General features: G+C 40.9%; 1 protein-coding gene across 13 annotated transcripts in view; it reads left to right on the top strand.

Moving 5' to 3' along the window:
* Positions 1-211: 211 nt before the first annotated feature.
* MAPT (microtubule associated protein tau) overlaps positions 212-27,738 on the top strand; it is an 85,369-nt gene continuing 57,842 nt past the window's right edge. For 5 of the 13 annotated variants that reach the window (XM_083471655.1, XM_083471652.1, XM_083471665.1 and 2 more), the window contains exon 1: positions 13,329-13,515. The gene's annotated coding sequence lies outside the window, so the exon portion shown is untranslated. Of the gene's footprint in view, positions 361-1,626; positions 1,680-4,782; positions 5,186-13,328; positions 13,516-15,269; positions 15,395-27,738 lie in introns of those variants that run through there. The other 8 variants (XM_083471663.1, XM_083471664.1, XM_083471660.1 and 5 more) reach the window with 6 other exon arrangements.

Consider the following 27,738-nt stretch of genomic DNA (forward strand, 5'->3'; position numbering starts at 1 on the left):
ACATTTTCATTCTGCCTTCGCCTTCTCCAGAGCTTGGGATGGTCTGTGTAGCCTTACCATTTTATTCCCAAAGCAATCCTGTGAGGTAGCGCTTGGACTTTAGGTTAAAAAAAAAGTCCAAAACGACACTGCACCCACCAGACTGCTTTTGACTTTGCTTTTTTATACCCGCACCACTTTCTCCTCTGGTAAATAGGTTTTGCTGAGGTGGGGATTTTCATAACTCGTTGGACCATCACGCGTGTGTTGACACAAAATGTGTATAGAAGCAGGGAACCAACCAACAGGGCCTGTCCAAGGCATTTTGGCACCTGAGGCCAAATAACAAAATGGTGCCCCCAACCTGCCAGGAAGGAAGGGGTGAGTGAAGACCTACATTGGAAACAAAGGGGGAGGGAATGCAGATCTACATTGAAAACAAGGCAGGAGTGAAGATCCACAGCGGAAACAGGCAGGGGGTGTCAAATCAACCTTACCTGATGGTTGAAGTGGGTGGGTGCAGAGCTCAGGAGACCCCAGAGGGCAGCCCTCACTATTTCCTCCCTAGGGGTGGGAGGAGATCAGCAGTGCCTCCTATTCATCAAGAGGCTGCTGTAGAGGCAGCATGGGGAGAGGGGCTGCCAAGGAGATTGCCAACCAAGACTCCAAAGAGTGTGCTGCATCCGCTGCTGTCTCTGCGGCTGCAGGCGATGCATACCTTGGAGGCTGGATACTGCCGCCTGAGGTGGTCAGCTCACCTGGCCTAATGGGTGGGCTGGCCACAGGAACCAATGCCTCTGTTAAAACACTTTTCACCTCTCAAAAGCTCATCTTCCTAGCCTCATGAAATACTGGTGCTCATACTCCAAAACACTCATTTAGGTTCATGGAACTCTTACTGTGAAGTTCACTTCTACACAGCTTCATATTCACATTGCACTTGTTGAGGCACCCTTTTTCCTTACACCTGCTTACCCATTTGCCACTCTTTGACCCCACTACAGTATATTCCTTTGCAGTGACACTCAGACTCACCATTCATGCTGCTTCAATTTCAGCTCATACAGTTGGGGGTCATTCTCATTCATATGAAATATGTTTCCTCCTATGCTGAGATTATCCTCACTTCCCTCACTGGAGAACATCTGTTTATACTCTGGCACACTACAAAGAGCCTCACCTCTCTCACTCTACAGACACAGCCTTACAGAGCTAGTGTTCACACTGCTGCTTGTCGCTATATTTTATTTTTCTATTTAAAGTAATTTATATCCTCTCTGCCCTCAAGAGATCAGAGTGGCACACTTTAAAATCAGTAAAAACAATATGAACACAACAACAAAACTCACAGCAGCCCAGATATCTAGGATGGCTCAAAAACCTGATAAAAAAGAAAAGTTTTGACTGCCCTAAATGCAAGTAGTGAAGGAATCATAGAGAACTCCTGGGGAAGGAAGTTCCAGAGGAGTTGGGGATACCATATCAAAGGACTTGGGGATACCATATCAAAGTCTCCACTCACACTCTTAACAGAAACTCAAGGTAAATGTGCTGAGGCTTGTACTTCTGTTAAATACTTGCTGTCTCCGCACCAATCACCTCACACTCCTATGGCTTTCATAATTTATGTACACTCTTCCTTTACAGAAAGTGAGCTCACTCTTAAACTGTGTGATGAAAAGATGTTTCAGCTAAGGCTGGTAAGTCAAAGTTATTCTCGTGTGTAACATTTGTGTACCCCTCTACGGTTCACAGTTTTCTGCACTTGAGCCAACAACTTTCAGATAACCGATATTCCAATGCTCTGCAGATAAGGCTGTTGTTTCAGTTATTTTAACCTTTTCCCAAGTGCCTTTGGCCCATATATGAAACTGGGAGCAAGGTTAGGACATAGTTCACCGGAAGTCCTATGTAAACTGTTGGGAAGTATCTCCACTTATTACTGTAGTTTGTCACAACACATTGTCCTAGGTTATGTAACACAGCAGATGCTTAACAGACCTAAGTTATTTCCTTAATAAAGAAACTTGTTTGACCTTTTTAGCAGTCTCTTTTTCTACAGAATCCCGTCTTATAGCTATATTGCCACAGAATTGGAGGGAATCCCCAAACCCCATTTAGTCTAACCTCAAACTCACTAAAGGGAAAGGTTCCCCTGACCGTTAGGTCCAGCAACGGATGACTCTGGGGTTGCATGCTCATCGCGTTCTATTGGCCGAGGGAGCCGGCGTTTGTCCACAGAAGGCTTCCAGGTCATGTGGCCAGCATAACTACCGTAAGTCATTTCTGGCAAACCAGAGCAGCGTACAGAAACTCGCTACTGTACAGAAATTTCAGCTAGCATTACAAGTTAAGATAATGATTTCAGACCTGTATGTATTACTCTTTTTATTTGAAAGACTGTATTGTTACACTTACAAATTAAGAGTATCTTTTCTTATTCATAAAATTTATTAATCCCTTATTCAAAAAAACTCTTTAAGCAGTGCACAAATAAAATAGTAGATAGAGCACAATTAAAACCAACAAACCAAATAAAAAGAAATATACATAAAACAATCACTTTAAAATAAATATATAGTCAATAAGTATTTTAAAACCCAGTGTCATAGCTTACACTGGACAAAGTACTTGGACACAGATTTTGTTTTTTAATTAAAAAAAACATTGTTCAAATCAGTATGGTACATAAGCAAAGCATGGGTCACCAGCACAGCAGGTGCACGGCAAGGTTAGCAAGCTGAAACGTTGATCCAACAGCTGACATGCCCCCTGGGCTCCTATTATAAAAGCATAGGGCAAGCACAGCTTCTGCATGGTGAGTGGAATGTGTCTTTAGACTGAGCAAGCAAGCAGGCACTCTTTCTGGTGGGCTGAACATGAGCTGTCTATTCACACTGGTGCTGGAATCTTTGCGTCCTAGGTGACAGGATCCTGACAGTGCTGCCTTAGAGCCAGAATGGGAATCAAATGCCTCCTTGGAGAGCAAAGAGGCACAGGCTGTGGGAGGCGAAGGCTCCAGTGGTACAGGAGGCATGGCAGGCAGGGGCTGCCTTTGAGTCAAAAGTGGGTGTGCGACTGAAATGGGGCATCGGGATGAAAACCCACTGTGACCCTCCTCATCTGCATTCTAGCTTCCAGAGCTCTTAGATTGTTGTGGCCCCATGCAGCTTTCCCAATCCAGCATCGTCAATAGGCTTCTCCTACCCCATGCCCTGATCTAAGCAGCCCCTCCAAGGTGTCTCCTTGGGACTGATTACATCAAATCTAGGTACATAAATTATATGTCTGAGTAAGTTGCCTGGCGTGCTCTGGTCCATGAGGTCATGAAGAGTCGGACACAACTAAACAACTAAACAACAACAAAGTTTGCTGAAACTATTTTGCCACATTACCACTGAAAACCTCATCTGTCCACTGAGTATTTCCTTTTAACAGGCAAGGCTTACTATTTCATGTTATCCCCAGAACACTTCCACATAAGTTGTTAAATTCAACATCAGATGACGATAAGGATCCATGTAGTCCATCATTATTTGCAAGTATCTCAGCAACCAGCAACTTGCAAGTCAGTAGCCCATTCACGGATGGTGGTCTGACTTCTGACAACAAAAGTACTGGTAGCTTGATCCTGTCTGCTATACTTCAGGAGCTGCTATGTTTATTATAGACAGCTATAACTGGGTGGGGGGGGGGACAGTTTAATTGCTATATACTGATACTGGATAGAGCATAGTATCACAATAATATACTTTAGTGACGGGTGGCCATCTGATTAATAACTGAAGGCCTTACTGTAAATATATAATGAACCATAGTGTATGTGGTTAACAAAAATGCATATCACTGACATAATTTGCATATTGGATAACTATATGCTACACTAGATTAAATTTGGTTGTAGGAGATCCATGTTTCAATATCTGCTGATCCCTAAAGTTCATAGAGAGCCTTGGAATATCCTGTCTCATAAGGTTGTTAGGAGGCTAAAGGGAATAACAATGGGGCTATTGTATCCATTTCTTGAAGCACTATGGAACTTGAATGTTTGGAGCCAAAGAAAATTGTTAAGATTTGAAATATTAAACCCTTCAATAATGAATGCCTAGGAGCCATGGATTCAATTAAACTATATCCCCACTGCTGCTTTTTGTATCAGGAGTGGCAGGGCTGGTTCTAAAGTAACCTGGTGTCGGTTCTGTTCCTACATGTGGGGCTGGAAGGGCAACACACTGTCCATCATACTGACACTGTTGAGAATTTGTAGCAGGTTTCATGTTTCAAATGGTAGCATTCAACTTCTAATTCACATCTACTCATATTTGGGAAACAAATTTTCTCACTAGCATCCTTGCTACAATGTGTTGTCAGTTTCTCTGTCTCCTCCTGCTTTTCATTCTGGTCCATCACCCGGTCAGTGAACTAATAAATACATGTTGAGTTTCTAACTTGTGTAACTTGAAATAATATATATTCTAATATAAGGGAAATATTTGGCAAGGATACTTCTTCTTTTTCTAAGTTCCCATTATTTAAAATTAATTGAAATGCATTAGAGGGGGAGGACTCAAGCTGCCTAAATACATAAATTGCTGGCATCTGAGACAAGACTAGACATAGGCTACTTACTCCCTCAAATCATCTGTGTGGGACAAGTTTTTAATTTTTTTGCAGGTTCTGGACTTACGCAGACTTTACAATTTTCTGTAATAAAAAATGAGGGATAATACCCCCAAAGGGGATTGTAAATACACCAATTGTGAGGTTAGCTGGCTAGCTGGCTGCTATGGTGACAGAGATCATACGGATACCTTAGGCAGACAGTTCTGTCACAGACTCATTGTGGAACCTTAGGGGAGTCATTTAACCCTTTGTTTGTCCATCTGTACAATGGGGAAAGTGTTCCTTTCTGGTAATCAAGTGGGGGCTGTGTGTTTTATTCAGCAGGTGTTCCTGCTACACTGAGTGCCATAGGGATGTATGCTTTTTATAAATAATAGCAATCAAGTGCTGCATAGCTACTGAGCAGGGTCCATATTGTCTGCAGGTTGACAGATACCTGGAAGCACTTTGGGAGAGTTTTCTGCACACCAAACAAGAAAAACGTGATCTACAGAACTGGAATTTGCCTTTGAAGAGTACAAAATCTGGGAAGAGGTTAAATGGTGAATCGCAGGAAAAAGTATTCAAAGGAATCTTTTATAAGGTAATTAGAATAAATATTGGTATGCATGTTTATGTTGTTTTGCCTTGCAGATAATTGCATAAAAGGGGGGAGAATAATACCAATCCACATAGAGATACAGTATGTGTGTTGCAAGATCACTCATGTGATACATCTAGCAGCTCTGACTTAGAATAAATCATCTGAGAGAGTGGTTAAATGCAATACAAATGTAGGCTTTTTTATATTAATGTAGTGGATTTCATTCAAGTTTAGAGGTTAGTGTTAACCTGTTGCTAACCACACAATGGGCCAAATGAACCCAAATATCTGTAGGATTTCCAGAACAGTATAGAAAGTATAATTGCAGAAAGAAAGAGAAGCATCAAATTATGCAGCCAGAAACATTATTTTAAAGATCTGACTAACAGAGACATTAAGAGCAAGAGGGAGCTTGTAAAATGCATGTCTGGAAATACTTTATTTAATGTTCTGTGGTATTGGGTTTAACTATGGTCAGCAACATTTAGTTATGAGCCAAAAGTGCCCACTGAAGTCGTTTCATAGAATCCATCATATCATTGAGAAAAATATTACTGGTTAAATCTCTGTGGGTTAGACGGCTGTTGAAGGCACAGAATCAGGGCTTAGAGAAAAATATAGCAACCTTTCTTTTAGTTTGTTTTATATGTGTCTTAAAGTACAAAAGATAGTTTTTTGTCTTTTAAGAGAAGTAATCACTCTTGTTGTATGCCCAAACATACCGGTATATCAGACTAAAAATTGCCAGTGGTTGTGTCTTCTTCACAGGCATGGGGACCCCTACCTTTGTCTACTTCAGGATGAGTATGAATATGCACACCTTTATAGTATCGTTAAGACACCTACCATAAGCACACCAAGTGGATCTCCTGAGAGTAATGCAAACTATTTACATATGTTGCTGCAGGAACCAAATAGGTAGTTCCCCTCCCCCGCCCAAAGTAACAAAAATGTGGCACAAAATATTATAGCTTTGGAATGCAAAGGTTATGTCTAAGGGGAAAATAAGCTTAATATTGTGAACCAATTAACCTTTTTAAAGTCATGGAGGGACCCTAAATCGGACAAATCCTGTGACTGTGGCAGAGAGTTGCTTGTAAGCAATATCTCTTCTTCTGAGTAGTAGTACCCTTCCTGTGAAATGTCTTTAATAACTCTGTATTGATAAGCTTGTATCATACTTTATAAATTAGTGCTTCAAAACTTACCTATGAGTATGAATGTTAATTCTACCATGTGGCTGAAATACTTGGAAAATGCTTCTCCCAATTCAGTTCCCAGGGTATCAGCATATATTTTATCCAATGTTTTAATGCTTCAAGTAGGATCCCTAAGTGCTGCTGATTAGGCAATTAAATATTTAGATGAAAGAAGAAGTGCTTCTCTGAATCTATTTCAAGTGATTAATGCTGATTGGATTTATAAGAAAAGTGTGTATATTATAGGGAAGTAGTGCACAAGTATACTTGCCCTGTCTTGAATGCATTTCACAGGATACATTTTATATCCCTAAGGGTAGCTTGACTTCCGCAATATTTTTATTTGGATTTGTACCTAGCTCCTGCCAACCTAGCAGTTTGAAAGCACGTCCAAGTGCAAGTAGATTAATAGGTACCGCTCCGGTGGGAAGGTAAACAGCATTTCTGTGCGCTGCTCTGGTTTTGCCAGAAGTGGCTTAGTCATGCTGGCCACATGACCCAGAAAAACTTTCTGTGGACAAATGCCGGCTCCCTCAGCCTGTGAAGTGAGATGAGCGCTGCAACCCCAGAGTCATTCGCGACTGGACTTAACTGGCAGGGGTCCTTTACCTTTAAATCTCACAGACTCCAAGTAATTTCAAAGTAAATTTAAATATATACAACACACAATAATAAGCCACACCATTCTGTCTTCCACCTTGGCTTTTCTTTTCTCACCCACAGCAGGGCCCTTTCCCTGGTCTCAGGTATATCGTCACTAGCAGCCATTGATAGCCCTACCCTGCATCCACATGCTTGCTGACAGTCAAAGAACTCTATTAGTGAGACATTTATTTCCTCCCCCTGTCAAGCCTCTATTCCTGCATGAGGTAGACACTGTGATGTCTCCATTAATATTTTACTTAGTATTTAAAATGTCACGGTTTCAGAACAATATCAAAGCCCTTCCAGAAATTCCCACTGATGCCTGCTCTTTTGCCTTTTTACACTGAATAACTCTTGCCCTTTCTCTCATTGAAAAGAGGGGTAGACCCCAACAAATTGATACTTTGTTCCTTGTAATCCCAACCCCAATACCTTTTTGAATTCCATTAACTGAAAAAAAGTTATAACATCTCACTCAACTAGTCCCATCTCATCAAACAGAACTTAAACTATAACTGCCAAACTTCCTTTGGCAGTCACCCTCAGATTGTGGGATAACCAGTCTCATATAAGCAATGTGCTTAAGTCTAATTAATGCACTACAGGGTTAAGACTATAGAATTCTCCTTTAGTACCTATGTTTTTGCTTGTCACCAACAGAAAACAAATATGTCTAGCCTCTGGCAGGGATGGGGATAGGCAGGACATCTTGACATGGTTGAAGGTTTTATGGGGATCCAATTGTGTAAGCCCCCTAATATGGACTATTATTCATTGGAACACACAGGTTTGAAGGGCACACTTCTATGCACACTTACAAGGAAATAAGTCTTGTACAGTCATACCTTGGAAGTCAATCAGAATCTGTTCCAGAAGTCCACTCGACTTCCAAAACATTCAGAAACCAAAGCGCTGCTTCTGGTTGGCTGCAATAAGCTCCTGCAGCCAATTGGAAGCCTCGGAAGCCCCATCGGACATTCAGGTTCCAAAAATAGTTCGCAAACTGGAACAGTCACTTCTGGGTTTGCGGCGTTCAGGAGCCAAAACGGTCAAGAACTAAGCTGTTCGAAAACCAAGGTAAGACTGTATATAGAGGGACATATGTCCAAGCAAGTGTGCATAGAATTTGACTAGGGATGTAAAAAGTTATTGATTTTCAGTCCAAGTGGTGTTTGTTGCATGTAGCGCTGTTCCTGTTCTGCTGCAGTTTGGCTTGCAACAAAAACAACATTACTGTATTAATATCACTGTTCACTGCAGCAGAATTTTATGCAATTAATTAATTATTTTAATGCTATTATTCTAGGGTTGCCATATTTAAAAAACCATGACACCTCAAAAGTTGTTGAGCGCCTGAAGTTGTTGAGCTTTTTTAAGGAAAAGCTCTACAGTTATTTCAACATGATTTGTTGCTGGTATGGTGGCCCTATTACACAATGTATCTCTGCAAAGGAAATTTAATGCAAATAGGGGAAAACATAAATTACGTAATGTTTGGACTGAAGACAAGAACAGCAATGAATAGGAATTGTTTTTTCTGGATTGATTTGTTTTTTTGGACATGGGACAAATAAGCAGACATCAGTGATTGCAATTTCTGTTTCTATCAGTGTTCTCTGACATCCCTAGATGTGGCTGCGCATAACCTTTCTCTGGGAAAATTGGTGAACAGCTGCTCTAGAATGCTGTTGGTTTGCTTCTTCAGCAACTGAGGGTAGAAATGTGATCACCTTAGCATGGACTTCTTCTCCACTGTGTTTCCCTCAGCTTCCCTCACCCCACCCCCAAAATTTTCTTTATGCCAGCATTGAAAACATGTCAACAGTCATGTCTTTTTTATCATTCTTATTTTTTTATGCACATAGTTTGTGTTTTGTAGCTTGTTGTCTCTTGTGCTTGCTTCTAATTACTTTGATTCCCTCTAACCTAAGTAATTTCCCCCCTTGTAATGTTATGCTATGGCACTTTTCACATTCAATGTAAGATTCTGCTACCTTCTAATGTGTGGATTCTCTAGTTCCTGATTATCTTTAATGTTGAAGCTGGCTGAAAGTAAAATAGGTTAGATGAGTACATTTGCAGAAGAGCACCAGTTGGTGTAGAAAGAGTTAAGCAGTCCTTATTCCCTCATGTTGATTCTCCCCTGTGAGTGCCCCCTACCCTAATATTCTTTGTTACATCAGTAAACATCGTGCTGGAAACAAATATTTACTAGTATAAAGTGTTATTTGGTCTTGAGACATCAACATGGAAACTGGCACACATGCTCAGATAACAGCCTGCATTTAAACGATGAATCCGAACTTGACCCCTGCACCCATGTTTCAGGGGAACAGGAAGTATGCAAAAGAGAATACAATAGAGTATCTGCCATGAGGACTGATATATTGGCATGATAGTTTATATGCTTGCTGAAGATAGCATTTTAGAATTTTATTGCAGCTTAAGAACTGAGAAATTTATTACCGTATAAGTATCTGTGGTCTAGAGTCCACTTCATCAAATACATGTATTGTCATATTTAGTTGGTAGGTACATACATGAGGGTGTACAGTGAGAAAATAGTAAACAGTATGGTCAGATGATTAAATGCAGAAAGTAAAATTTGTGACAATTCAATTAACTGACCATTCACAGCAGTAGTAATTAAGGGCAGGAATGGTGTACAATACAATAATGTACCTCTTTACAGACTGAGAGGTCATAGAGAAACAAGGTATACAATTTACAACATGATTCTCTGTTTGAAGTTCAAATACTTGGAGACTGATACCATTGTTAATGGTATATAGGTTCTGGACAAGTTTGTCAACCTGAGATTGATTTCCATATGCAAGACCTCTCAACACTGTGCTTTATTAGTGATAATAATGATGTATCTAAAAAAGGCAACAAATAAATTCCTCCTTAAGTTTCTAGTGCTTAGTCGTTCAGATAATGCTCCTTAGGTTTAGCTACTTACTGCAGCTTCTTCAAAAGAATTATTGCCATCCTATTCCATGGTTACTTATCCCCTGTAATTGGATTTAGGGATGGGAAAACTGCAGGAGGTTTCCCTAGTAAGACAACCCTAAGTATTTAATTGTGTTTCCTCCCATTTTGATTAATCATTAAATAAAAAAATCAAGAATGATTTGGGAACAGAACAAGAATCACAGAAACATAGTGAGAAAAGTCAAATAATATTCTTTATAACAATGCACTTTTTAAAAATTTGTACCAACATTAACTACATGTCTCTAATTTTGCATGAGAATATGTAAAATCAGGTAGAAGAAATTGTGTAAACAGGTAGTTTAAAAACACACTATTGCTCCTAAGAAACACTTTACAAGGGACTACACTGCATGTGTGTCTCCTAGATCTGAATAAGTCCAGTAAAGCAGCAACTTCTGGCCTGGAAGGTCTGGCAATACGGGGTGACTCCTCAAAGAGAGGTGCCTCCAAACCCTTTTGTTCCCCTGAACTTGAGAAGGGGATCAATGCCAGACAGCATGACACAAACTGAGATTTCACTATTCTGTTTCAAGTATCCATAAGTTAAATATGAATTTGAGGCAGATGCCTATGGCTTTAGTGCTTATCCTGCAAATGCACGTGCAGGAACAGAGGCTGGCAACTATTATGTACAAGCTTACCTGTGCGTAAGGCCCATTGCATTTACTTTTGACTATAGGATTGAGCTGCATGGCAATAATCTGGAGTGCATCCTGCCTTTTCATATGCTGTAGATGGGGTGGTCAATCTACAGGTTTACAGGTGCTGTAAGCACCTTTTAAAAAAACTTTTAAATAACGTGGCTAGATTCAAGCTTTTTGGGTTGTTTAAAAAGCAAACACCATTGCACTGCTTCCCTTCTCCATAAGCTCCGATAAACAACTATCCAACCAAGTAGTCTCCTTAACTATCTCTTCACTACTTGTGATAGATTAATGAAATATTAATAATTTGGACCCAAGGAAAGGAGGCTCCTTGAGAAATTGCAACAGTACTTCAACAACTTCCACCCATCATCAAATGAAGACCAGACCAGTCCACACAGTAGGCTGACTTTCTGGACACCACTATCACTTAGTGCAGCACAAGCCAAACAGAAGAAGTAAGGCATCCTTTAGGGCAAAGATAGGAAATCTCAGGCTGTTGGCCAAAAGTGGCTCACTGGGCCTCTCTGTATGGCCCTTGGGACTCTCCCCAAGTTACAGCTCTCACTGGCCCTGCTTTACACCCTCCTTGAGTGTTGTTACTCACAGTTGGCCCACCCATGAGGCAGAGGGCCACCTTAGGCAGTAGAAGTGCGAGGCAACATTCCGCCCGCCTGCCCCACCACTTCTGCTGCCAGAACGCCCCCCACTTGGCAGGTTTCAGTAAGGGGGGGAGGTGATCTAGTGTCAGGGGTTGGCACATTCATGTTTCTCCTCAGGTGGCAAGATGGGATGGGCCCTCCTTGTTGTTACCTGACTGGAATGTGTCATTGAACTGTGATGTTGCCTCTTGGTTGCCTGGATGAAGGAGAGAGGAGGTGGTGGTAGGGGTGTTTGTGTAGAAACTAGTCTACCCTACAAAGGTAAAATTCACATTAGTTGTTCTGTGCACCCTTGCTTCTGACCATGTTTGTTTACCCTTTGGCCTGGCCCACAATATAGGAAGCAAAGCAAAGCCTCCGTCAACAAGTAACAGCATAAAGGAGGAGGGGTGCTCAGGTAGCAATCCTTGATGCAATAATAGTACGTGTTCCTATTTTAATTTGTGTAATGTTGAAAGGTATGATAGATACTAAATTATGAATGATTAATAAAAAGTAATATCTGTGACATTGGCATTCCCAGGAATGCTTGCCCTCGCTACTTTGTTCCCTCTAGTCCTTAATTTTGCTGCCAACCCCCACTCCAAAATGCATTTCCCTTTAAAAAAACAACAACCCCAATACACCAGGATAATAACATTGGACTACCATTCAGGGTTGTTGTATACTTTCTCCTCTCCCAGCAAGAGGCATATAACAACAGTTGCAGTTGGTTACTTTGCAGGACTGGCATAACTCACTCTCCCAGCCACAGCCCTGCCCTCTGCAGTATGGGCATAAAGGTAAAGGTACCCCTGCCCATACGGGCCAGTCTTGACAGACTCTAGGGTTGTGCGCTCATCTCACTCTAGAGGCCGGGAGCCAGCGCTGTCCGCAGACACTTCCGCGTCACGTGGCCAGCGTGACGAAGCTGCTCTGGCGAGCCAGAGCCGCACACAGAAACACCGTTTACCTTCCCACTAGTAAAGTGGTCCCTATTTATCTACTTGCACCCAAGGGTGGCAGGCGCTGGGACCGAGCAACGGGAGCGCACCCCGCTGCGGGGATTCGAACCGCCGACCTTTCGATCGGCAAGTCCTAGGCACCGAGGCTTTTACCCACAGCGCCACCCGCGTCCCTAGTATGGGCATAATAATGATGAATTGTCTCTATGTATGTATTGGTACAGTGTTTTTTAAATGATTACAAACTGGGGAGGGGGGATCTAATTAAGATCCACATTAGAAATATATTGTCTTTGCTATTACCTTTTGTTTTGGGTTGACACACTACTTCCCAGTCACAGTGATACTAAAATCCTGGATAAATGAGTTGTTTTTTATGGGGCAGCAATCACTTTTCCACAGGGAAGAACAGTAGAAAATGCTTAAAAGCAAACGAAGATTTTTTTCCCTCTAGAGTCTTCTAGGCAATTGGTCTTCTAGCCTGCTCTTTGTTTAGCTGGCAAGATTTGCTTTCCTAAATGTCAGTCATTAGTATGACTTCATTTATTGGCTAAAAATACAGACAGATGGGAGAGGCTAGTTCCTCACAAAACAAAAATGCCTGCACATTTTGGCTTCATATTCCTGCTTCTACAAGTGCTGGGATCTTTCATTTTTAAAAAGTAAGATTGGGAATCTGGGGATTATGGCCAATGAGGGAGCAATGCGCCCCCTTGCGGACGCCCATGGTATATACCAAAGTGTAAACATGCGTGTTCTGGGAGCAGGGATGTTACAAAACGCTTTCCAGTATGACTTCAGAGTGGGGCACCACACTCTTAATTATGGCACTATAACAAACACTGCTTTGTCTGTAATCCTACTGCGCTGACCTTGCGTCCCATGCACCATAAAGAACGGTAACTCTTATTATTTGATAAAAAGCGCTCACGCCTGCGCGGCTCCAAAAGGAGGTTTTTTGGTGTGTTTTTTGTTTAAACCCGGCTTTTCTAAAGAAGACAAAGAACACATTGGGAGTCGGTGTAAAGCCTCCACGCATGCGCTCACGGTCGTAGGGAGGTGTCTGAAAGATGAGACGGGCGGGCATTGTGCGCCTGCGTGGGAGAGCTATCTCGGGCAGCCTTTCATTGTGGGAGCAACCTTATTTCTCGAGGAGCTGGGAGGGCCCTTGCGAGCGCGCATATACGAGTTCTTCTCGGGAAGGTTCCGGAGCCTGTGCGCGCTCCCGTCGCTAGATAGGCGCGTTCTCTTTCTGTCTGTCTCTCCCTCTTTCCTGTCACTCCCCCTCCTCCCGGCTTTGGTGAGCGAGACTTTCCAGAGAGCTCTCCCTGCAGCAGCATTAGCAGCCGTAGCGCCAGGTAGGGTTTCCCAGCACGGTGCGATCTGCTCTTAGGAGAGCAGCTGCACCGAGGGCCTTCAGACTTTGCAAACCTTTGGGTGGTGGGGATGGACGGGCGGGGGTGCGTTAAGCGTACAGGTGCGTGCGGTTACGCAGTGAATGCGCTTGCAGTGGCTGGAGGGAGAGGCGCCGCGCCATGCAATATAGCTTTGGATCCGATGGCTTCAGTACGCGGCGTAATTCCGTTTGCATATGATGTCGGTAGATCTCTTAATGCTCTCTTCACAATTATACAACTCTCCTAATTGCAGCAATTTGAACAGCATTCATCTCTTCTCCTTTAACCACACCCCTGCCTCTGAAAAGAGGAGCCCTATTGCAAAGAAATACGCACTCGCCACCTGCCAGTGCGTGTAGCAGTACAAATATGTTATTTTCCTCCCTGGTCTATTGTAGCTTTATTAGGGCTCCTTTCCATCTCATCATTCAGTGGAGAGGCTTGTAATCCTAATGCAAAATGGGGCAGTAGGGGTGTGTCTCTTAGGATCTCAAGGGTAGGCTTAATTGTATGTATCTCTTTATAAATATTTTGCAACAACAACATCTACTTTTATTCTTTTTTTTGAAATAAATAACATTGTATAGTAATAAGTTGCTTGGAATGCAGTTTTTGCTTGTTTTTTGCAATTTGAGGCACACTTTCTTTTTTTCTTTTTAAAAAAACATCCATATGTAACATTTTATTTTATCATTTAACAAATGATCTGCTAACTTCATTTGGAATTATAGGTGAATTTTAAGGAACCCCTTTTTTGACCCTGTTAACTGTCATTTCCCCCCATCTCTTGTCTCTGATAGGTTTGGTTTCCTGCTTGGGAGACTGGTTTTGATTGTGAGGGTGATGGCGAATGATAGGCTGTTGGTGCTGCAGTAGGTGTGGATCTTGGAGAGAGAAAAAGGGTGGGCTCTCCTTCATATCAGTGGTGCCATGTTTTGCAGTCCATGTCATATTTCTAGTATTGCTTAGATAATTATGATATTGGGGAAAATAGCCTAAGAAAGCAAAATGTATTCTGTGTTAGCATTTTTTTTCCATTGTGGAAATCGGAGATAGAGTAAATGACCTGCACGGTACTCTTTTCTAAGAGCTGAGTTGCTTTGTTCCTCTATATGGGTCAGTATTATGGGATTTATATTTAGGATTCTTAATTCTTGGGTGTTACAGTAGCACAAGACTGGTGAGTTGAAAGAGAATGAAAATGACTTTCCCCCTTCTCCATGCTTATTATGTTAATAGTTACTGTTCTGAGCAGAAATATAACAGGGAGATAGATGATTCCTGATCAAGATGTGGTGGAGAGCTTGGGGGGGGGGGCGCACACAGCTTTCTAGAGAATCATAGTCACCCAAAGATTCCAGCTTGATTATTCTGTGCATTCATTGTTTTTCTCTCTGTCTCAGATGGTTTTATCTGAGAGAAAAATGGATCTGAGTGTAATAGCAGCAGCTGGTCACGCCCCTGCTAGGCTAGAATACATGGATGCAAAGTGCAGTTCTCATTGGGTAAAGACTGTGGTATGCTCCTGTAGTTTTGGGTGGGGATAGAGAGGAAAAAACCCTTTTGTCTACCAGCAGAATTGGCATTAAAATAGATGCCTTGCTAGAATGAATATAGAAACACATTTTTATTATGGATTTTTCCCGTAATTGATGCTGCATCTTCCATTTTTTTAGTGGGGATAATTGGTCATTGTAATGTGCAAATAAACTACTATATTGGTAAGTAATGCCACTGATTTGTCAGCAAGGGCTGCATGGTTAGGCTGGTGAGATCATAGACTTCTAGGGTAAAAAAGATTCCTGGGATTGTCCTTATATTTATTCAGCCTTTTAAATAGTCAGTGTATGTGCTATAACTTCCCTAATCCATGGTTGTTAATTTATAGTTCTTTAGACTGTTTAAATCATTTGCATATGATGTCATTAATTCTTAAAACAATCCTGTATGGTAGGTTAGTTTATTGTCCCTATGCTACAGGTGGGAATTGGGGATGAGGGACTGACTGTTCTCTGAGTTCATAGCTGAGGTGAGATTTGAAGAAGGAACTTCTTGGCCACTACACCAGCTCTCTAATACATTATTTATTAAGACTTCTTTCTATTCTACTTCAGTCATGAATGAAAGCATAGCATCTGAACATACTTGGTGGTAATCCCTTTAGATGCATTGCAAAACTTTAATTTTATGGTTATAAGAAAAGAGCTCTGTCTCTTGGATCTGGTACTGGAGTTAGCCAGATTTTGGTCTTGCATCATCCTTGCATTTTATTTAATATTTTAGAAGAAATTTAGGGAAATTCCTGCCACCAGCTAATACAGGTATTTTAGCTGGAGAAACTCTTATTTCTTGGGTTGTTTGGAACCAAGGAAAAAGCTGATGTGGCCATCAGGTTTTCCCCTAGTTCCTTCTAACTGGTGTGTCTCTGAGTATTCCAGTAGATGTATTTGTGGTTGCAGTGCCAAGAGGCAGAGACAACCTCACCCGTGCATAGCAGAGCAATACTATCATGTTTATTTGGAAGGAAGTTCCACTGTGTTCAGTGAGGTCTATTACTGCTAAGTGTGTTTAGAGTTCCAGCCTAATTTGCACAAGAAACTCAACTGAAGTTACCACTATACTTATGAAACATTGCTTTCAAGCGTCATTCCTAAATACATCAAATTCGGAGACAACATGGGTTTTCCACACTTGCACCAAGTTGTTTGCATTATTTCAATGTATTATAAGTAGAAACCCATTTCCCTGTATTGCTCCCCCAAAAGCCAACAACAAGAAGGTAGATATATTGTATCTTGACTGAGAGTTCCATTCCCTGTAAAGAAGAGTTCTCATAGCTCATACTTTCGAAGTAAGGTAGAGGTATGTGCATGCACATAACGCCCTCCTCAATATGTCAACACCAAATTGTTTTAAACTAATTTTATCATTAAAATATATTTAAAATGCATACCGTGTGGTATGCCATTTTTATTTTGCTGATCTGCATATATTGTATCTTGTGCAGCCTATCAAATTTTAGGCCCAATATTTCTCAAAGAAAAAAACACATTGTTTGATAGTCTCTTTGTGCTGGGGTGTGTGTGTAGATTTCATGCAGAACAGCAACAAACGAAGAAATAAACCTCAAAAGTTGCTGCAGATAATTATATAATTCACAAACTTAGTCTACTTTTTTATTATGCCTGATGCATTTTTGAGTGTGAACATACTCTTGATCAGAAGCAGCTATTAAAAAACAAAACAAAACTTCATATTTCAAAAAATACTTCATAAACTTAGCAGCCTTCTCATAGCATTTACTTTTTTTGTAAAAGAGTGATCATTGCATGCTAATGTAAATGTACGCCTTGAATAATGTTCTTCTTTTAAAAAGTGTTATGTCCAGGATCTTAAAGTTGAATGGAACAGAGGGTTAAAGTATTCCATTCAGCTCAGTCAATCGAAGGTTGCATGTATATGCAGTGTTTCGTTAGATTTAAAATTGAGAGTGATACAACAAAAATTGGTGTTTCCAGTATGTTGGACATCACAGTGCTCTTATAGGAAGAGATTTGTTAGTTAGATGTTGGCAGTGTAATGCTGAAAATTCCTCTTTATGATGTGGGCATGTCCTGTAATGGTTTGTTTCTTGTCAGAAGTTACTGCTCATATCAACTTTGTTTTGAGAAAATCATTAATATTTGCACTCATAAATTATATTGAACTAACAGAATGACAACAAAAGTGAGTTCTATGAGTCCTTTGGTGTCTAAGAGACTTATACTGCCATCTATCACCCATTGGATTGAAGATCTCACTGCCCTTTCTGTATTTGAACACGTGGCTTGTAATAATTAGTTTAGATACCTATTTGGACTGTCTTTATTAATTCTGTACATATAATTACTGTACATATAAACCAGGATTGATGGGATATACTTATTGTTATTATCAGCTGGCAGTGGTTTTTTTAATTATTAGGTTTTATTTGCTTTTCATCTCTCTGCTATATTTGTAAATATAAGAATGTCTTTAAAAAAACCTAACCTGCCTCCTTAAATCAGCATTGACAGTTTCATTAATTCTGTAGTGGGTGTGCCAACTCAGTGGGTTGTAGCCAGCTATGTTCTACTCAGAGTAGACCCAATGAAATTACTAGACCAAAGTTAATAATGACCATTAATTTAAATAGTTCTATTCTATGCTGGATGCAACCTGATATAAGCCATTGTTTCTGTTATCAAGACATGTCTTCAGAGACTCCTACTTATTCTTAAAAAGAGAAGAGAACCTTTTAGTTATCTGTAAAGATTATTGTGATGGAAAGGAACCTTAGGTGGTAGAGTCCATGTTGGGATGTAGAAAGTCCTAGGTCCATTCCCTAGTATCTCCAGCTAAAATATCTGGTAGGAGGTCTTGTAGAAGATCTATCTGCTTAAGACCTGGACAGTTGCTGGATGAACAAATCTGAGTTGACAGGTAGCTTCCATGTGGAAGAGAGCAATGGTTTTAAGCAACAGCAGAGACCTTGAACTTGTAGATCTTCAGTGTGTCTCCTGAATGAGGAGCTTTTTATCTTTTAGAAAGAAGCTTCTAAGAAAGTCATTACAAGAACCTTTTATGCAATCTCCTTCGGGAGTTTGCTCCAAGCTTGCATTTTATCCTAAGATCCAAAAGCCACAACTGGTCTTAAACTGTAAACTCTAAAACTCATGCAAGGAGGTTGAAAAGGAAAAATGGGCCTAGAATTATTTGTTTTAGAAGAACTTGCTGTATAAATTTCTTCCTATCACTGTAAAAACTAATTCATTCTGTAGAAGAAACATGGTTCTGAACTAAAGGAGGAGGAATACTAGACTCTTAATTCAGCACTTTAAGGGTGAACTGTATAGTTTTAGAAGGCACTATGGATCCAAAGACAAAACCCGTGGTTATAAAATGATAGTTAGAAAATGCTCAGTCATTGATTCAAGTGAACAAATTTGGCAGTCCTAGACTTGTATATGGATCAGAATGCAGCTATTAATTAAACTGCACACTTCTTCAAATTTTGCCTTTCAGTTTTAGTTAAAAATGCATAGAAAGACGTGTCTTTTCTGGGGAAATGCATTGAGAAGTATAAAAAACGCATGTGTACATTTTATACATTTAAAAAAAAACAGAACAGGAAAGACTTATTGAATCTATTGAATGGATGTGAAACTGATACAGAATGGAAGTATCTGCCTATTCCTATTTGTGCATCCTGCTTCATTTTTAAAAATTCTTATAGCTTATAACAAGGATGCTAAATAGCATAAAACACTGGAGTTACTACATGTTATAAAACAAATGAGAACACGTGTTCTGCGGTCTGCAAGGTTGTAGGAAAATGTTTGTTTACCGTATATATAGTGTCCTCAAGGAAAAAAGTTCTTCGGGTGAATACATTCCTGGCAATAATTCTGATCTTTTTAAATTTAACACTTTTAATGCTGTGCATCAACTTTTGACATATAGATATGTCCAGTTGTATTCCATTTGCATGCTGGCTGATCTGATGTTCAGCCCACACCATTACCAAGACCACAAAGGAAAAAATCTTATTTAAATTTTGAGGTATTTCTACCCCACCCTTTAATAAAATTGGCTTACAAAATGTAAAAACACAATAAAGCAAATTAAAAGCATATGGAGCTGTATTAAAACCAGTAAATCACTAGAAGCAGCATAAAAACAACAAATCCAGTTAACGGGTCAAATTGAATTGCAAAGGCTGAGAAAATAAATATCTATCTTGTTTGGTGCTGAAATGAGTTTTCAGTGGTGGTGCCCTGATTTTATAATGCTCTTCCTGGGAAGGCCCTTTCTCTGGTAGCCATCTGTACCTCAAGTGGTGGAAGAACTTAAAGAGCCTTGCCTAGTGTACGTATAGGAACATGTTAATACATTCCTTTGGGTATCCTAGTGCCAAGCCATGAAGGCTAAAAACTAGCACTTGAGAACTGAACCTGGAAATGAATTGAGAATCTGTGCAGTTGATGGAGCACTAGTATAATTTTATAATGCCTGGTCTTTGTTATTTAGCAGCTATTGTCTAAACTAACTTCTGTTTCTGAACTGTCTTCAGAGGCAACCCAATGTATACTAGATAACAGTAGTTTAACCTGGCCATCACCGGAGCATGAGACCTGAGACCTGGCTTTCTCAGTTCAGATAGGTATTCAGCTGACAAAGCAGCTTAAGCTTCTAGAAGGTGCTTTCTGCCAATATGGAAATGTGATTGAGATGGTTTAAGAAGCACTCTGAGACTGCAGGCCTATTCCTTTGGAGAGAGTACAACTCTGTCCAAAACAGGATGAACATCATTTACCTGAGCAGATTTGCACCTATGTATTCTTTGTCTTCATCCTGCCAGTTTCTATTCTCAACCATCAGTTATGCTTGGTGTTATCTGCATATTGATGGTACCTAACTCCAAATCTTCTTGTTTTCTCTTTGCTGATACTGTCCAAGTCCAGTAAATAATTTCCCACACTCCACTGCCAGAAATACCGGTATATCTTTAGAAAGGCTTTGGAACAAAGTCTTACTTGCTTAACCTGAGAAAATGAACCTTGGACCATGCAGCTCTTAATAGTCCAAGACATAGAAAGAGCAACATCTTTTCCAGCCTGAGGTGACATCAAAGGACAAAAACAAATCTGTGTGTTGGCATAAAAGTTGAGCATTTGGGAGCTCACATAATTCCTTTCTGTGGCTTCATTCCCAGAGACTACAGCAGTAGAGTATTGAGAACTAGAGTGATATATTATTTAGCAGCATTACAGGAGGGCTACTGTTGCTTGTTTATGGAGAGCATAAAATCAAGGGACAATGTAGAGGACCTCCCTCCTTCAATTAATGGAACTGTACCAGACTCTGGAAAAGCACCCACATGTGATACTAACCCTCTCTTCACTTCTGCAGCCAGATACTATTTTACCAAATTTGACAACTTACTGAGCACTATTGAAATTTTCTGAATATTTATAGATTTCATGGGGAATCTGTGCTGGACTACAACTTCATCATCCCTGACCATTGGGCTTGATGGCCGTTGATAGCCCCAAAACATCTGAAGACCTAGGTTAGCCCCCCCCCCAATGAATGGTGCTAGTCCATGGGGCATTTCCTGGACATGGCTAGCTCCAGATTTTGTGGCTCTTGGGCAAAGGATCTGCAGTGAACCCCTGTCCTCATAGCTTGCCTGTCTCCGATGCCAATGATTGTAGTGGCAGTAGGCTTACTGGCTCTATTAGGAGGCAAGATTTAATTGTTTTGCAGCTGTCGTACCAACCCTTCTTCAGCCCCAGTCTCCATCACTTCTGAAAACCCGTACTAGTGTTCAAAGTAACTTCAAAACACACCAGCTTTTCTTCTGGTACTTCCATTCTGCTGCTGCTGCTGTGTGTGTGCTTGCACTCATGTGAGAGCTGGATTGAGGTGCTGCTGGATGACTGCAAGGAGGAGCAACCACCACTGTTCTGTGGAGGTAGTGCATGGCAGCAGCATTTGCTGTTCTACAACCTGTCCAGTTCTGTCTGGCTTTGTGTGTTTGAGAACATACACAAGGCGAGTAGAGAAGCTGGTAGGCTAGCTGCAGGTAAGTGTGTGTGTTTCTTTACAACTACTTTGTTCCACCTCTGCTCAAGGTGGCCTGTTGAGCAGGAGCAGTGGTTTCCCCACTGTTTACGGGGCTAGAGTCCTGCTGTCAGCAGTTGATGTTGAGCTATCGTAGGTACCTCACAAAGCAGCCTACTACTGATCCTGATCTTGATAGAATTCTGCTTTGTCCCAGTGCCCAGACTCGGATAATAGTAACCGAGAGAAGCTTTTCTCTCCTGTTGCAAGTTGGAAAGTATTTACCGTATTTTTCGCCCTATAGGGCGCACCGGCCCATAGGGTGCACCTAGGGTTTTTTTTTGGGGGGGGGGGAATAAAGAAAAAAATATATTTCTCCCCCAGGCACGGGGCTGGGGCGGGGGAATCCGGAGCTTCCCCCGACCGCAGCCCCCAGAACAGGCTGCTATCCGCAAGCCTCAGGAGCCCGGCGGGAACTCCCGCCGGTCTCCCCAGGCTTGCGGATATCTGCCGGAAGCCCGGGGCGCACTCCACTGTGCTCCCCGGGTTTCGGGCTGCAGGCTGCTGTCCGCAAGCCTTGGGAGCCCGGCGAGAACTCCTGTGGGCTCCCAAGGCTTGCGGATAGCTTCCTGAAACCTGGAGAGCGAGAGGGGTCGGTGCGCACTGACCCCTCTCGCTCTCCAGGCTTCAGCGAAAGCCTCATTCGCCCCATAGGATGCACACACATTTCCCCTTCATTTTTGGAGGGGGAAAAGTGCGTCCTATAGGGCGGAAAATACGGTACTACTTGCATTCAAGTATCCACCATCCTGCTGTATAGAGAGAATTGCCAGCTGGGTAAGTGTGTGGCTGACATGGAGTTCTGATATTGAAATTGGGTCTTTCATTTTTTCCTCCAATTAAGGGAGCATGGAAGGAGGGCATGTGACTGTCCAGGAAGAATGTACTGAAGATAAAGTATATTTTGTGGCAGCTATGACATAGAGGAGGAATTTCAGTGTTGTTGCATGGATTTAGTCTGAGGAACTGATCCAGCTGTAGACGTTAGGTTCCTTAGCCTGTGACTGCAATAATTTGCTACAACCCACACATAATTCTGTGGCTAAGGGAAATAAAATCCTTTGAAAAACAAACAAACCAAAACAGCAGATGTGTATTGTGCTCTGTAGCGAGGAAAGTACTTAAGGTGTAGCATTTAAATAACTTCAGCATTTCAGGCATTATGTCCTGCAGCCTTTGATAGAGACTCCATTAAGAGGATGGAAAGCAGAGAGGCCTTCATTTCAAAGGCTATTCAGCTAAGTGCAGGCCGTTTGTGTGTGGTTTTTTTCCTTCTGAAAGCCTGCATTCATTGACAACAAGCATCCAAGAAGCAAACTGTCCATTGACTTTTCACAGAAAAATGCAAGTATTACTGATGGAGTATATTATAAGTACATCTAAGTTTGGGACTCACTTTTAGCGATACTGCTGCTATAAAGAACTATTTTTAAAATTATAGCAAGCGGTTTCTCTTTCTTCACTTGGAATATGGGCAGTGGTTTGAAAATTACTTGTTTTTATGATGAAACTATTATGTAGGACTTGGAGTTCACCACACAACCACAGGGGCATTGTTCAGATTTGGGTGTCCTAAGAATCTTCATTCTATTTATTTAAGTTCCTATAATGGCACACAAAAATGTCTGATTCAGAACTTAATAGAGTAGAATTTCAGCATTTTGGTGCTGAGGAAAGAAAGAACAAAGAGAGAGTCAGTGCCAAAAAAGAAGAAGCAAAGCTTCAAAATGAGTTTTGAAATGGAAGAAGCTGTGGTTGTTTCAATGAGGTTTCACTGAAGAAAGCCAGTCTTCAAGACAATGAATTATATCTTTGTGGGAAAGGTGTGGTAGGAGATATCACTTTACATCTCCTGAGGTGTAAAGTGAACTTCAACTGCTCACTGACTGATGAGCCCCTTTGCATGGTGGCTTGGTAGGCATGCTTACTTTCAAATATACACCTAAAGTGAGACAGGAAGAGTTCTTTTTTTGAGGGGAGAAATACACATAAACTGGTCCCCTGCATGGAGCATCTTATGTTCACACATCTTGGATATGTGTTCAAATGAAGTTGTGTGTGTACATTGCAGAAGACTGTCAACTGGTTAAGTGTGTGAACTAGAACTGAGGACTGATAATGAAAACAGAATCCTGTACTTATCCTTGGATTGGATTTAAGCATTTGGTGATATGCTTAAACTCTCTCTATTTCAGGGAACACAGAAGGAGGGCATGTGACTGATGTGAGCGTGGGATTTCAAGGTTTAATTCCAAAGGTTCTAGGCTGAAGACATCACATATATATTGCAGCTATGCAAGTGGAAGAACGTGTTCTGCCTTGAGTATAGCCAGTACCTTAGATGCTGTGAGAAGTGGGACAGGGAACTGCCATAGGAAAATAGAAGGGGAATTAACTTGGGCATGTGAGCCTGGTGAAATAAGATGACAGATTGCCTAAAGCAAAAGTGGCAATACTCTGGCTGTGTTCACATATTTAGAGGTGTGGTGGTCTGGGGTTGTGGGAGGTCACAGAGCCTGCAGCAAAGTCCCTGTCATCAATGACCATCCAATCAGCACTAAAAGGTTGCTTTTTAGCCACAGAGATGTATTTTCACCCTTTGTGCTGATGGGAGCCAGTCAGAGTAAAAGGAGGTGAGTCAGTGACAGGATTGGCTCCTAGCTAGGGTCACTCTGAGGAAGGCACACAGGAATAATACAGAGGAGTTGTTCTGTATGCTCCAAAGCTAAATGCTTAGGAACACTGAAAACACAAGGTGCTTCAGTTTCAAAATAATGGTTTGCAAGTTCTGTTACATACGTTGGAACCTGAAGGAAAAGACAGTTGATGTCACTCCAAAAAAAGATATTTCAGCACTCCAAATTATTTGCACAGAAAATAGCAACTCTAGCTGAAAGGCAACACATGGAGATCTGTATTGATCATTGTAATGTGTCCCTAATTATTATTGTATAATTATAAGACTCTTGTATAATCTTTTTAAAAAATCTGTGTATTGATTTTGTATGATATTGAACAAACCTAAGTGCATAATCTCCCCTCCCACCTTTTAATTATTGTATTATTAGAAGGGTGTGTGGCTGTGGGGGGGGGGTGTAGTTGTGACTCATGAAGGGACCCTGAATTTCTGAACTTGCCACTACACTACTGCACATAAGATGTAGTTTGAAACATGTTATAGATTACCAGTAATGCAGTTCAGAAGTGCCCACCCTACTCCTCTTTGCTGAGTGGGGAGGAAATAAGCCACAGTTTAGTGTTATATGTGAATCAACATTTGCAGTTCATTTCTCTCCATGTGCTGATTTGCACATGATGTTATGCCATTGCTGTAGTTTGCTTATTTCCAGCTTGACAAAGGGAGGAGCAAGGGGGGAGCTGTTTGAACAGTTCCTCCTTGTTGATGTCATTGGATAAAAAGTGCTGTATAAGGGCAAAGGATTTCATTATCTCAAAACTGTTGAAACTCTCAATCTATAGGTTCAACAGGATGAATGAAAGGGACTAAGGCTACCCTAGACTCTCCGCCTTCTATGTATATATTTCATGGAAGTCACAGCACAGGTTGTTAGTTTACGATGCAAGGGAGAGAAGCGGAGGTGAGCAAAACAATGAATGTCACCCTTTGTTTGCCCTTCCCATTATGTGGTCTTCTGTGCTGCCACCAAGTAAATGGTTGTTCCCCCCCCCTCGACTACCTTACTTAAAAGAGTACAGTGGTACCTCGCAAGACGAATGCCTCGCAAGACAAAAAACTCGCTAGACGAAAGGTTTTTCCGTTTTCGAGTTGCCTCGCAAGACGAATTTCCCTATGGGCTTGCTTCGCAAGACGAAAACGTCTCGCGACTTTGTTTCCTTTTTCTTAAAACTGTTAAAACAAAGGGTGCTTAGCTTGAACAGCTACAGTTGCGACTTGACTTCGAGGAGCAACTGTTAGCACGTAGTTTTGCAGCCTTTTCTCAGACTTTGCTCACTTTTGAAGCTTTTCCAAAACTTTTCCAGAACTTCTCTTGCATCCATTTGGTAAGTTAAACTTTTAAAACTTTTTTGGGGGGTTTTGGATTTTGGGTTGGGGTGTTTGGGATTCAAGGACTTGGTGTTGTGGGGGGGTTTGCGATAATCTGGGAGCTTGTGGGCCTTTTTTGGGAATTTTTATGATTTTCTGTGACCATTGGGCCAGTTTGTTTTTTTTCAATTTTTTTTCCTGAGTTTGAATTTCTGAGTGCTGGCTGGCTGGGGGAACAGCTGGAGAGGTTTCTGCAGGAGTCTGGGAGCTTGTGGGGCTGTTTTGGGAATTTTTATGATTTTCTGTGACCATTGGGCCACTCTGCTGTTTTTTTAAAAAAATCTGGATTTGAATTTCTGTGTGGTGGGTGGCTGGGGGAACAGTTGAGGAGGGGGTTCTTCAGCAAGAAGCAAAGAGTGGAAGAGGAGCCTTCTTCGAGTGGTCCCCCAGAGTCTTAGAAAATGTACTGTAAACTTTGTTGATTTTTAAATGTTTTTCTGTCATGTTTATAAAGTTAATTTATTTTCCCTTCAATTTTTGAACTGCTCTTTACAGTATGTGTGACTTTAAAGAGCAGTTAATAAACTCTTGTTGTACCAAATTTGGCTTTGTTTGGACTTTTCTTGACCATAGGAACGCATTAATTGATTTTCAATGCATTCCTATGGGATTTCGTGATTCGCAAGACGAAAAATTCGCTAGACGACAAAACTTGCGGAACGAATTAATTTCGTCTTGCGGGGCACCACTGTACTTTATATTAGGGGCAGGGAACCTGTGGCCCAATGGATGTTGCTAGACTACATCTCCCATCATCCCAGATGCTGTATGGAAATAGATATATGAGAGTTGAAGTCCAACAATATCTGGAGGGCCCCCGGGCCCCCAAACATGTGTAATAACTTTGGTGTTTCTTGTAGAGTTTTTGCTGACCCAGCTGGACTGGATAGAGTGCAGCTTGGATGTGAGTTGAAAATCAAGGAATCTGGCCAAGGCTAAATCTCATTAAATTTAGTTTTTACTAAAGGCGTCGAAAAGCAGTAGTTATTATAATGGTGCTTCTAGGGGGAAAACAAGGTTTCAAAGCTGCGTTAGCAGTTAAGCAACTAGGATATGAAAGTAACATGGTAAAACACATCCATTTAAATCTTGTCTACAATGTTTTCCTACTTAAGCAAAGTTTACTTCAGCTCATCCTAATTCTGTGGCAGGGCAGTTTCCAGACTTTTTGTTTAGATCAGCTTCTTTTATCTCTGTAATCTGGGTCTTATGCAACTCTCAGCATCCTGGCTTTTTCCAGTTTTAATCTTTTTGAATGGACTTCCTACCTGCTTGTCAGTTTCACTTATAAGCAATATTCCATTCAATCAGTAGTGCAATAGAGTATTGCTAAATTTCTAATTTGAGTAAGGTTTCTCTTTGTAGTTTACCTTCCATGATCTTTTTGACACCCACCCCCCACCTGGAACAGCTTCTAAATTCCAAATGACCCAATACCTAAACAGAAGGCAACCATTTTATAACTAAACACAAAATGGCTGAAGTTTAGTTTTCTTCACACACATTTGGAATCAAAGGAAACATAGGGTTGTATTCAACCAAATCCTACTCAGAATAGACCCATAGAAACCAATGAACCTAAGTTAGTAATGTCCTTTATTTTCAGTGGTTCTACTCTCAGTAGGAGTACTATTAAACACCTCACATAAATTGTGTCAGTTTAAAAATTAATTATAACAAAATAAATTGCCAGATAATCTTAGTAAAGTGCTTATCTGAGTTGTTTGTACCAACTCTGCCATGAAGCTCTATTTTTATATTAAACTATATTATAAAAATAGTTCCTTTGACAATGATCTATGCCTATGGCAGAGTTAAGTAATGTGCAGCCACTCAGTCTGAATGTAGGACATGAAATCATGGTGCAGCTGTCATGTAGAGGGAAAATGGCAATTTTCTAAACTTTATAGTTGCACAGCTAAATATAATAGGCCAAAATGATAAAAGAAGGAAATTAAAAATCCTTGAGGCTAATTCTGCCCTGAAGGACAGGATAGAAATTTAATAAATAAGTATTTTTTTATTTTGCTGATCCTTGCATAATCTGCTTTAAAAATGCTGCCAATTTCCAGAGAGATCTTGACCTTGTTTTAAAGTACAAACTTAGAAGTCCTTTTATAATTAAACTTGCTTTTCTACTCTAAGATGCCTGACGAAAACTGATTTCGTGAGTGTAGTGATTTGATGCAAATAAGTGAATTCCTTTTTCCTCTGCCCCATTCTCATGGAGGAACCAGTTGATTCCAGCTACCATTTTATTGACATTTAGTGAGTCATATGATCCTATGTGCAACCATGAATGAATCTTCAGTAACATGAGATTTCAGAGAAACATTATTTTGGGCTGGCTCTAAA

Source organism: Podarcis liolepis, assembly GCF_965112155.1.
Source record: "Podarcis liolepis genome assembly, chromosome: 13".
Taxonomy (NCBI): Eukaryota; Metazoa; Chordata; class Lepidosauria; order Squamata; family Lacertidae; genus Podarcis; species Podarcis liolepis.